The sequence below is a fragment of the Falco biarmicus genome, chromosome 4 (genome assembly GCF_023638135.1).
Source record: "Falco biarmicus isolate bFalBia1 chromosome 4, bFalBia1.pri, whole genome shotgun sequence".
Taxonomy (NCBI): Eukaryota; Metazoa; Chordata; class Aves; order Falconiformes; family Falconidae; genus Falco; species Falco biarmicus.
This window is the reverse complement of record NC_079291.1, coordinates 44,225,606-44,238,917: the sequence shown is the minus strand read 5'-3', so window position 1 is coordinate 44,238,917 and position 13,312 is coordinate 44,225,606. Positions and strand designations below refer to the sequence as shown.

General features: G+C 43.2%; 1 protein-coding gene across 1 annotated transcript in view; it reads right to left on the bottom strand.

Moving 5' to 3' along the window:
• The window catches only part of APBB1IP (amyloid beta precursor protein binding family B member 1 interacting protein), a 67,171-nt gene extending 54,276 nt beyond the window's left edge, over nucleotides 1–12,895 (bottom strand). Inside the window, exon 1 of the mRNA XM_056334212.1 lies at nucleotides 12,713–12,895. The gene's annotated coding sequence lies outside the window, so the exon portion shown is untranslated. The remainder of the gene's footprint in view (nucleotides 1–12,712) is intronic.
• Between the last annotated feature and the right edge of the window lie 417 nt (nucleotides 12,896–13,312).

The following is a 13,312-nucleotide window of genomic DNA, read 5'->3' as shown; positions in this document are numbered from 1 at the left end:
AAGAATACTGAGTTTCATACTCAGTCCTCCTCTATATCCACTGAACAGTGACTTTTCTGACAGGTTTTTCTGTATATAGTACTAATAACTCCTAAAATCATATCAACTACAATAAACTGAAGAGAGGAAAAAAACCCACCAAGACAGCATTTTTGCAAGAAGTTTCTCATGTTATATATAAAATATTAAGCTGAGAAAAAAATCAGAATTAAAATAAAAAGAGGAAATTGCGGTTGTCAAGAATAAACATGCTAAGGAGGGGCTTGTGGGAGGGCATATATGTGAAACCTAACCTATTTTGAAAGTGGTTGATTTTCAAACTGATGTCTTCTAGACCACTTTTTGAAGTAACACGAAGCATACAGGCAAAGGTATTCCTTGTCCTTTATTTCCCCCAAATTTCACATTCCCAGATCTTCATTGAGGTCTCATGAAAATATATTTTTTTTTATTATTTTTTTTTAATGCTTCTACATTTCTCACAGTGTATATGTAAGGGGTTGGGGCATTTGCCCTTCAGCTTGCTATTCTAACCACCAAGTCTCACTATTTAGTTTATGCATATTAGACTCTCACAGGTTTATATAATACATACATTTTGACTCTTATTTTGACTCAATACATATTCACCCCAGCATTTATCAGAAATCCCCCAGACCTGTTAGACCTATTATTTTTTTACCTTCCCAATTTCAATTTTAGCAGCCTCTTTGCTGATAAAAGTAATTTAAATCTAAATTAAGAGAAGTGAATAACAAAACTCTGCATTGCATTTTATTGTACTCTGTATTTCTAGCATCTTTGCATTTCAGCTCACCCAATTAAAAAAAAATAGTTTCCACATATTTGTTCACACATCTCCTTACCTGCAGTTTCTGTCATTTGTAGTATCTGCCTTTTCTCCCTTACATGCTTTGTTGCCATTTCCAAAGACCTGCTTTCATCCATTCAGGTGGTGCTCTGAGGGGGCCTCCAACCTTTTACTTTTCATAAGAACCTGCCCTGCTGCCCTGGATGACAATACCAAACTCCTGTGCACCGTACTTCTAAACTTGGCAACAGACCCACATAAAAATTCTTCCCTCTCCTAAATATCTACTCCATATAAACCCTGATTTTGAAATCGAGATGTAAATTTCTACATTTTTTGAGCTATGGGCTAGAAAGTTGGAATGACGTTATCTCACTTCTAACACCAGAGAAATTTGGCAGGTGCAGAGAAGCAAGCTAGCCCACAGCGATGGCCAGGAAGCTCTCTCTGGGCCAACCTGGTATGCTTGCATGGGCTATGTACTTTGCTGACAGAACAACATTGTTTTCCCCTGGGGATGGTCCAGTATTCAAGGGCACCAAAGAAAAATGCTGACTGAGAAATTTCTTGCTCAGCTGCAAGAATGGAGCAGCGATCTTTGCACTCAGTCTCACGGTGCACATTCTTACCTGGGTTAAGTAGAACCTCACCTATGTTAGTGTCCTGCACTGACAGGTGGAGCTGAAACTGCCTTTGTTGGTCTATAATATGAACTCTGTAATTAAAATCAGGATACGATTTCTGCATAGATGCATACATTTTGATTTTTTAATATACTAGAAAGAATAATAAAACAATTTTATTTTTTTAAGAATGAAGAAAATTTTGTGATTTGCACACTTATGTAAGACAACTGCACTATGTCTATGAACAATACATAGGAAACTGAGTTGTTTGATAGAATCACTATCACTTGGGAGGAAGCTAACAGAACGAGTAGTAAAACAATGGCATGAAATTCAGCCTGCTTAAAAAAGAAACTATTAAAAAAATATCAGGAAAGCTGACAGAGTGTTCATATGGTGTAGGTCAAATAAACCAGGCATGGTACTATACTAAGAGTTTGAACTGTTAGTATCTGTCAGCTCTGAAAATTACTGAAAGCCAGTCCCCCAGCCCCTTTCAACAGGAAGAGTGATCCAAGTCACATGGTAACAAGGCTTCTGCACTTGCAGTCTGAAAATAAGCTCAAAGCCCTTGTGCAACACCGAACAGGAAACACCAACGGTATCACACACAAGATTACCATCTCTGCAACTCAGTCACAGTTGAGTTTATGCAGTTTAATCGACCTAAGGGCTACAAACAAAAAAGGATGAGGAATGGCATGGTACCAGTAGAACAAAGACATACAGAAGATTCATGCTACTAACAGTATAAGGAACCAGTCCACTTAGTGATCTGGTGAACAGTTACAGACACATTCATCAAATTCAAAGTATCATTGTAATTCTTAAACTGTTACATATGTGAATAGAAAGAATAAAAATACATGAAGTATGTTTTAACAAGTCACAGAAAGGTCAAAGCACACCTTCACTTCCTAGTCCCTATGCTACAGTGTGTAAGTGTCAGAGTACCAAGTCTACCAGAATGGACACTAGCTGTTTGACTATCCAGATGACCACTAGCAGCACTGTAACTTCTTGCTAACACTTTATGCCTGAATTCTTTCTGGAGTGGAATGAAGAAATCTTCAACATTTTAGAGAGACCCAGCAGTAGCCCAATGATTAAATCACTCAGATTCACCCTTAGCTACAGCAGACTATGCAAAGTAGATCATCCCGTATTAAATACAGGAGAAAAGAAGAAAATGAGAGAAGAGAGATGAAAGTGACAGAAGCCCTACCATAAAGAGCAAAGCTGGAAAGAGGGTAACTGATTGTCACAGGAAACAGATGCGAAAGTACTATGATAAAAAAAAAAAGCATAAAACCTAGAGGAAAGTTACTTATGCATCATTTTGTCCTGGCTTACAACACAAATTTAATGGGATAATAAATGAAACTGAAAGTCTGCACAACTGTTCCAGGGAAACGTGCACAGCGTACTTGTAAAACTCCTCAAAACTGGTGAGTTAACAAGCTAAGGAGTGGGTTTTCTCTACTAGCAGTTATAGCTAGAAGCGTCAGTATTTCAGAGAGTTTCAGTAAAGGACAATGAACCTCATGTTTCAAGACCTAAAACAAAGGCTCCACCAATTTGAAACAGGAGTCAAATTTTCATGATAGACAGGTTACACCATACCTTCCAGCACAGGATTTCTTGTATCTCCTCCTGAAGCACGTGATGCTAGCCACTGCTGGAGACAACTTGCTGGCCAAATTGAATGCAGGTCTGAAATAGATCTAACTAGGTTTCCTGCAATGATTCTACATTTAGTTGTCAATAAAAACTGACTACTCAAATGTCTCTTTACATATGTCAGTGAGGCAGGATGGAAGTTCCTTGACCAGCTACATCATCACATCTAGTAAAAAGTCCCCACAGACACTTAGGTCAATTTTTATGAAGTAGGATATGAAAGAACATCTGTCTCTGCAGAATTCAGCCTAGAAGAATAATCCCATTAGTTACTAATTCTAGTAGACGCTAAGAAAGGAAATTGAAGTTTTAGAGTGATAAAGTAGAAATGACAGCTGCCCCCAAGATTTCAAAATCACAATCAGATTTGGCAGTTAGCATGCTGACTTTTGTCTTTCTTACTTACATAACATGAGCCTGTAACTCTCTTCTGTTTTAATACTAACTCATATTTTGAAAAGGATGGATCAAAAGCCATTAGACTGCTTCCAACACTGCAAGTACCTAACACTGATAAGCATGGCGTTTTCCAAGAAAAAGCTTACATACACAGATAACTCTGAAAGCAGTTTCTTACTCATATCACCTATTCTTCTGAGAAATCTGGTGTGCCAATGACTGTAGGTTTATCTGCAGCTGAAATTACACTGCATATTTAATTCGTGGATGGGTGTGACATGTCATAACTCTGCCCATGGTGGAATAAAAGTGACACACTAAAACACTACTAAACTGCATGAAGACTGATACAATTGCAAAGTATCCTTCCTAGTTTAAAACTCAGTCACATTTGGCTTTGGATTAAAATTAAAATGGCAGATAAATACAATCATGTGAGAAAATCCTTTTCTAATGTTAACCTGGAGCACTATAGCACCTTCAGGTGACCATGCCACAAAAAACACTTCTAGCATTTTCCATTGATTGTTCCAGACACATTTTTACATATACCGTGGAAACAATTTTGACTCCAGTTGCCTCACCTTGTATCACATTGCTTAAACTGACCCTAGCAAGATCAAAGGCACAGCTGATAATCAATTTGTACTCTACTAACTCCAGAATTATCCGCCCAGATGTAAGCACAAACATCTTTAGATGAAAGCACCTCAAACTCACAGATCCTGCTTCTGTTTCACAGAAATTTTAACTATTTATACAATTGTAACCATTTATACAATCAAACCTCTTGAAAGCTTGTTCTCTTTTTTGCTGTTTCGGAAATCCACAGTTAACTCACTTGCGTTACAGGAACAAGTCTGCAGTTAGGACTGAATTTGGAATAAGTCTTTATTAGTTCAAAAGACCCAGATTTCATAGACCTGAAAGCTATGCTGCTGTAGTTGTACTTTACCCTTGTCTTGCCGAGATGATGATAATTTAACCACCACAGAACTCCTATGCATGAGTACACCAGCTGAGCACAAGTACACCATCATCTTTTTCAGCGATATACATTTGAGTACTTCATTTTCCACTGGCGAGACAGAGAAAGTTTTAGCATGTTTGTAAAGCACCATGGGACACTGAGGCTGTCCTTCAAATGATGCTGCCTCAGCATCCATCACCTCTATGCTCCCCAGCCTTCCTCTCTCCCCCGTGCAACCCCAAACACATACTTTCTTCTTTATCCCACTTACTGAGAGTAGTGCTTGTGAGAAGCAGCTATGGGTCCTGTTCTTAGGGTTAGGTGGGATGGCACGATTACTGAATGGTCCCAGAGGCTCAGTTAAGAGAGGCTGACGGGAAGAACAAGGGACTAGCCACAGTACGTCAGGAGGAAGTTACTCAAGCCCGGAAGAAGGGGTTAGCAAAGGGCTCTCCTGCTAAGATGAGAGAGGAAGGGAAGAACATTTAACTGATGAAAGGCAGTGTATGCTATGGCTAGGGAAAAGGAGTGTAGAGGGACATGACAAGCAGGCTGGGTGCAAGACAGCTCATTTACCAAGCTCCTCTCCAGAATTACTCTCAGGCACAGATGCAGAGTCTGGATCCTGGGCTCCAGAAAATGTGTCCCAAATGTACTCAAGCAGCTGGGGACTGCAAGTTAAAAGCACCTTATGCAAGGGGAAAAAGAAACCTTGATATAAAGCACAAACACAGGGAGGAGAAAACTGGGGAGCAATTTCTATGTACCAGAACTTTACTTTGTAGCCTCCTGTTACTCCCAAAGGGGACTGCTTTTATAGGGCTTGAAAGCAATGGTACTTCTGTTCATTTTTATATAGTATCCTGCCAACAGATAATGTGCTTCAGCCTGGCCTGTGGGTCTAAGGGCATTACAGAAATAATGCACAGCTACAGACTTGGTGATCTTCTTCCTTTGTCATAGAATTATTTACTGCAGAATGGTCCAGTTTGGGGACTTTCTCCCCATAAGCCATACAGGCAGCACAAACGCCCTGTGTAGAATGAAATGGTAGGAGGAGACATATTTCCAGTCCTATGTCTTTGCACAGATTGGTAGAAGAAACAATTCCCTATTCTGTGCCAGATTACTAGCACACAGAAACAAGATCTCCATTCCCTCGAACTTTTCTCCTTCAAAAGGCAGAAAGGCGGATGGAAGTGTGTCCCCTGAGCTGGATTCAGCTTATGAACCATCAGCTGATCTAGGCTCATCTATCTTGTGTTGACAGCATATCTGCTTCAGCTCTACTCAGGTATTAACAACTGCAGACATACAAGTTACCAGAAAGTATGAGTCTCACTCAGTTCTAGATTCCTCCCCCACCCTGCCTTGATGGGAGAGCAGAACAGTGACAGGGCAACATAAGTCTGTGCAGCACAAATTTGTTCTGTTTCCACACTCCTTCCCATAATCTGTAGTTTGCTGATGTTGTTGTAATGTTTTTCTTCCTGTTGTTTTTTTTTTCCAGTTACCCAACATTGCTGTACAGAACTTATATGACAAGAGACTGTCTCGTAGTGTTAAAAATTGCCAGCAAATGAGAATAGCACAATTATTAATAATTTTTTGCTTCAGTAGAATGCTCAGCCTAACTCCAACCTGCAATGGAGCACATGGGCTATAAGCTTTTCATTCCCATTTGATGCTGTTGAACTGTTCCCAGTATTCCCTTATCCTCAAGTCATGGAACTATGGGAATTGTGTCTTGTAGCTCTCTACTAAATGAAGATTTTGATATTTAGCTTCACAATTCATAAGGTAGGCTGATTCCATGTGAACAGATCATCTAACAAGCAGAAAATGGTAGACAAGGAAGCCCATAGATGAGAGGAAGCCATACAGGGATCCAATGTGAGAAAATCCTTCCCCTCTCCAGTCCCCTATAGAATCAAGAGATGTTAAGTGTGGAATAATAAAAATCATAGCACAAACAGGAAAAAGAAAAAAGGAAGGAGAAGTTACAGCACAAAATTTAAGTGCAGAAGCTGCTACACTGAATAATCACTGGCTCACATCTTTGCCAGCATTCAGTCCCTCCCATAGTAAGCCATTACAGGTATGTGCAAGACATGCTATAAGGGTCCATGACAGAACTGTCTACCCATACAAATAACTTACTCCTAGGCCCTAGTTACTGGCAAAAGCTCGAGGTCACCTTATTATCTCTTATAATCACATGTTCTTATTACTGCCAGAAATGTTTAAGGGAGGGCACACATGGTACAGGAAAGGAAGACTGAAAGAGGAAATGCATATAATGCTCTAACAGATAAGAGTGAAGCAAAAGGGTGAAAATAAATCTGTATAATTGTTATTGAACCTGTTTGTCTGCTTCATACCCAGTTTATGTATTAAAATCAAATGAAGCAAGTAATGCTTCAGTAACATGAAAGTACAAGTATTTCAAAGTACAGCGCTCAGTACCACAGCGAGCGGTAGAAAAATTCAATGAAGATTGTTTTTATAAACCTTTTTCTCAGCTTTACTACTGACTGAGGAGTCAGGTACAATTTCAAGGCCCATTATTAATTTTCCACCTAGAAAAGCGTTTCTTTCACCTATATAATTGCACAGTGATCACAAACTGCTATAAGCAGTGGGTTTCAGCCAAAGATCTGTAAGGAAAGTGGAAGCCTGGAGTCACCACAGATTGGATGTTATATTGGTATGGCTGTGGCTGCTTTCCCACAGCCCAACAAGCCCTTAACCACACAAAGGAAACAGTTATGGGAAGAAAACACCGCAAGAGAACAACCTTGTGACATTTCCAGTATAATTCTTCCATTTCTGTAAGGTTTCCCATGAGAAGGAAATGCCACTGCCTCCCTCTCTTTTTTCCTTACCAAGTGGAGGAGGGATGGAACAACTGATCTGGTCAGAGATAGCAACTCCATCAGAGAATCACAGAATGGTTTGGGTTGGAAGGGACCTTAAAGATCATGTAGTTTCAACCCCCCCCCTGCCATGGGCAGGGACACTTTCCACTAGACCAGGTTGCTCAAAGCCCCAACACTGCCAGGGATGGGGCATCCACAGCTTCTCTGGGCATGACACAGGGGAGACAAAGGAGGTCAATTTAGTGACAGATATGAAAGGCTTTGCTGAATTTCATGGAAGAACATGGCTCCCCCCCTGGGAGAAAACTGCAGTTAAGTTTATGCTGAATCCTTTCCTAGGGCTGGCACCCAAAACCACTGGGTCCTTCGTATTTGTTCTCTCAAACATTAGGTTTGCCATCTTCCCTTCGGTCATGAAGACGTGGTCATCAAAGTACAAAACTAAGCTGCAATCACAACAAGTATTTGGAAATGTTATCTGTGTTCATGTTTTTAGCATGTATTCTCACTTGCTTAGGGTTATCTCAGCACTTAGGCCCTCCAAGCCACATGTACAGCAGATCTTCCAAACGTAAGATTTCATCAAAAAGCACAGCAAACAGTAGACTTGACTGTTACTTAAATGATTTTTTTAAAAAATTCACAATCAGACACAAAAAACCACAAAAAACCCCTTCAAAAACATGTTCTAGGCTGAAACATCCTTCTTATTTCTGTGCTTCAATGAAATTCCCATAGCAAGTGAGAGAATGGAGGCTTCTTGTACTGTCAGAAATAGTAAACAATCTTCAAAATCACATCAAAATCTTTCTGAGCTGTGGAAGAAAAGTAATCACGTGCCTGCAGTTTGGGCTATCTGAAGATAGAGTGAGAGTACCAAAACAGACCAGCTAAGGCCACTGAGGAGCATGTTTTCATTTGCTGCCTATATGGACTTGATGCCAGCAGCTTAAGTGACAATTCTGTAGATCCTGACCACTCCCTTGGTGAGCTGCCTTCTAAGCAGACACATTATTTTGCCTAAAACTGGGGACTCAGAAGGTAATTTGCAATTTTTATCAGCAAAAGCATCTGGTGAGTACCTCTGATTTTGGCTCCTAGACATTCCCTCTGTCTGATGGACTAGCAAAGCTGCTAGAAGCAGATTTGCTCCCCATACATTCCCACTTGTAGGTACAAGATTTTCACCAAAATTTTTATTGTATCAGTTGGATTGTCTGAAGACAACTGAGAACATTCTGTTGTTAGTGATATCAGCCATGTAGGGTCTGCCCACCACTGATAACAGATACACAGGGAGTTTCATCCTTCAATATTAGTGTTACACGCCACACTTCTACATCCACTGCTTTAGATTACAAGCAAATACAGAGTAAAAGTAAAAATGGTAATGGACTGAGGAGAAGCATCCAGTGCAAAACTTCTATCAGAATTGTCTCTCTATGCACTTCTAAACCGAGTATCATAGAAAAAATTGGTTCATATTTACTGAACCTTCTTTTCCTTCTAGGATTCATAATTCATCTACTCCCCAAAATACTCATAACCCTAGCCCTGCTTTATCTGAGCCTAAATTCATGGCATGCTGAATCAATGCTCAAAAAGAAGCAGCAGTCTTGTGTGCAGGCTGATGTACTTCTGGTAGCAAAAATTATGAGAGCAATTAGCTAGCCACAGATCTAAAAGGTCACTTTAGCGGAAAAAAAGGTTTTGAAACTAATGACAGACTTAAACTTTTTTAAAAGTCACTATCAAACCAGTTTGTGAATACTCACATTGAAGCTGTAAATCAGATCAAAGTCATTTGTGTTTCCTTTTCATTCACAGCCCAGGAGCAATGCTATAGATGAATGTTGAGGGGTGGTGAAGAACACATGCTCATGTAGATGCTCAAAAGTTTCCTGCAGAAACTTCAGAACAACATGGCACCCTGGCTTCTTTCTTTCACGGTGCAACATACCATCTTCTACACTGGCAGCTATACAGTTACTGTCTAGGGTAGCTATGAATCAATAGGCTGGATAAGGAAAGCTGCCTAAAATGCCTGCTTTTCCAAGAGCAATTTTACTGTTACAGATCACTCCTAATCATGAAAACATATATGGTGGAGTTTCCATGACATCTGCATCTGATCTGCTCATCCCAGGCTCTTTTTAGTCAATGAAGGGAAAGAAAGGTAATTTTATAGAGCATGATTCATGGCAGCTGTCTAAAACAGCTGAACCAAGTTTTAGCAGTACCTGACTGTAAAGGTGACTCAGAACCTCAGGTGACTAACTAAAATGCTAATGTCTGGACCTGGGTGAGGAGGATCCTGCCTATAAAGTCTAAGAAGTGCTCTGGAAGGTCTGCATGAATGCAAGTTACCATTGTCACTGGAAACCTTCCAAAAGAAACAAGCTAAAGCTCCTGCACTGCTGTAGGCAAATAAGAGGTCTTATTTTCACTTTCATTGCATATCAGCACCTGACCATGCGAAGTCATCATCACAACAGGGCAATGGGCCTACAATAAAACAAGTCAAGACGTACTGAAATGAAAGATGAAAAAAAGGTCTGTGGGAAAGAAAAACACATGTAGTTTGCAGAAAGAGCAGGAAAGGATAGGGGCCTTGATATTTGAATGATATGCAGGAAAATCAAACTCAACTACATTCCTGTAAAGCCACCTCTGAAACGTAAACACTTTTTCAAGAAAATCCACGTTCCCAGATCTTTGTCTCAAAGGACGGATATTCATGAATCTGCAAACAAGACAAGTCCTCTCTTGAACAAGGCAAACCTTGTTTGGTTTTCTGGTAGTTTTCTCAGTCATTTTGTAGGGCCAGAGAGATGCAATATTTGATCCCTCCATCCACAGGTTACCCAAGTCCTACCTCTCCTTTCACCACCTACTGCAGAGCAAGAGAAGGAAAGCTTTCTGCCTCTTGTTCCTCTCACTGCTCTATGACACTTCTAAAAGGAAAGGTAAAACCGGAAAAGCAAATTCTTAGCGGGTTGGGTGAATTCTTTACTACGTAAGAAACCTCTGGCCGCAATACTGAGTTAAGCTGCTACAACAACCAGCAGGCCTCTCTGTTCATACTGTTGCCCCCTTTGTGCATACTGTTATCCTCCCAAATGTGTCAGCCTCTAGAGTTTTACAAATTAAAAAAAGATCAAGCTTATAGCCTGATTCACAGGTGCATGAGTTATAGTGTGTGATCTAGCAGACACTGCTCAAGTATAGTGAAAATCAGAATTTGATCTGTGCAAATCAAACTTAGCTGGAATAAATACATTTGATAACAAAATAAACCAGCACTTCAAAGGCATCACACCTTGCTTGAAGATACTGCACATGAAATAATCACAAATTCCAGCATGAACAATTAAAACACAATTTACTCAATAATTACTTTGAGCCTTCAGTCATATTTGCCTCCAAACCTCAGAAGAGTCTGTAGTACCCACAGGAGTATTTAACGAAGAAACAGATGACACAGAGAATGAATAAAAGTACCCTTTCAGAGAGCATACATTTTTTAAGCTATGTGTGGTCCCAGATGGATCAGAATTCTCTGAGTATATAAAACAAATCTGTAATGCTCCATTGATTAAACCTCCCAAAGACATTAGTAATCCATATTTCAAACCAAATTATCCCCATTTTTAATGCTTACACAAAACAGAAATTACAATTAAATGTAATAGTCTCCTTAGCCCACAGGGGAAAACAACTGAACAGGTCCAGCAAAAAGTTAAACATTCTGTTTTAAACAAAGTTTTAATCTAAATTCACATTATTTACAATGTTTCTGGAAAAAAAACTTTGTAAATTCAGGGATGACAAATGAGTAGGAGCCTACACAGGTGGTGCAGGTCATCTAGTATAGCCCTCAAAAGGACTGGGGCCTACCTATTTGCCTCTAATGAAACATGTACTAAAATGAGTCCTGGAAACTACATTTACATCACTGTTGTGCAGCAGCAGGGTAATAAATTAAGAGTGACATCAATGAGTCACTGTGAAATATAAGAGTCATATGTGAAATTAGTATTTTTTAGAAGCAAGTCAGGAACTGATGACAGAACACACATCATGTAATTTACAAAGGGGAACTAGAACCAAAGAGGAAAAACAACTGCCAGACTCCTGCAAACAGAAGTTTCGAGGGGTAGAGTCAAGCTGGAGCCAAGCTAATCACAGAATCAGAATGATCTGGGACAGGAAAGGACCTCAAAAAGTCAAGCTGTCTGTCCCAGTTTGGTGGCACCCTAAATATTTTGTCTGTAGGCTATATTCCTGCATCCAAATTTTTAATGACAGTTAAGACAGGCTGGATGATATGCTGCCTAAAAGACCCTACTAGATACATCTTCCCAGTGTGACAATGAATGGATTTAATAACTTCTCTTTTGGTGCACAAGGGACTGAAAAAACACCCCAAGCTTGTGGAGACTGTATTTATGTTATTTATCCATGGTGTTCACACAAGGGTATCATGCAGGATGGGCCTTCTCAAAGTCAGGAGACATATCTATTTCTTTCCTAAACCACATGGTCAAATCCACCACCAGCAGAGAGACACAAATTGCATTTCTTGGAAGTCTGTACCGGCTGTTTTGCCATAACCACACCACTCTCTTATATGCTTAGTTTAAGACTGATAGATTAGCACATTCACATGCCATATTTTTTGGCTGCTGGTGCCAGGTCACTTGCTCTGCAGTTTCTCCTGCCTGCTTTCACTTTCCCAATGCAACCACCTACGGCAGGGCACCGAGTCCCCAGGGATCCCACCTGCCCTGCGAGGCTACAAGGATGCGTTTGCAATCCCGCCTTGGGCGTGACCCACCTCCTCCTCGCCCCCTCAGGGTCTGGGCACAGTGTAGGCCTGACTCAGGTTAACCCCGCCGAAGAGAACAACCCACACCGGGGCCCAGCACGGCAGCACCGAATCCCACTATCTCATTTCAGGCCACGTTTGCCGTCGGAAGGCTCCTGTCCCGAGGCGGGAGGTCTGTGTGAAGGGCGGCCGCCTCACGGGCCCCGCGGGCGGCGGGGCGGGAAGGGCGGGCTCCCCTCGGCGGGCACCCACGCTGCCACCCCGGGCTGTCGCCTCCCAGGGGCACCACAGGCCGTGCCCGGAGCAGAGTTTGGCGCAACTCCCCACCCCGAGCACCGGTACCTGCCCGCATGATTTCTCACCACAGCGACCGGGACACCCCGCGCCCCCCGGCACGCCGTCGCCGGGCGCCTCACGCTTCCCACGGCGGCCACACCTCTGCCCTCCCGCCCCGTCGGGGTCCCGAGCTGGCGCTGGGAGCCCCTGGGGGTCCGGCTAACCCCTCCCTGCCCGGCTTACCTTGGCGGGCGGGCGGTGGGAGCCACCGGCTCCCAGAGGCGCTGTGAACAGGAGGCGCGGGGCGGCTCTGCGGCACCCCTGCGCGGCGGGAACGCGCCCGCCCTCCGCCCGTGGGGAAGTGGGGCCGCCCCGCGGGCTGCTGGGCGCCCACCCCCGCGGGAGCCGCCCCGGCGCACGCTGCGCCGCCCTCCGCCCTCGGCAGCCGCTCCACGGAGGCCCCAGGGCGGGCGACGAGCCGCGCTGCGCGGGAGGGAGCGGCGGCTGCTCGGTGGCTGCCCCGTGGCTGCCCCACGCCGCGGCTCGAGGGCGGACCGAGGGCTGTGGAGAGCTGGAGGCGGACGCGTCGTCCCGCGCTGCGGAGAGGCCCCCTCCTCTCCGGAGCCTTAGGGGCAACCGGGCTGCCCACAGGACGGCGCCTGAGGCCGGCCCGCGGGAGGCGCAGGCGGAGGGGCTGCGGCCGGGCCGGGGCCGTTTCCCCACGGGGGCAGCCCTGCACGGCCTCCCCCGCTCCGCCTCTGCGGCCTCTCCCGGGGCCCGCGGTCAGGCCGGGGGGCTGCGGGCCGCGCACCGGCCAGGTGCTCTGGCTTTCACACAGAACCG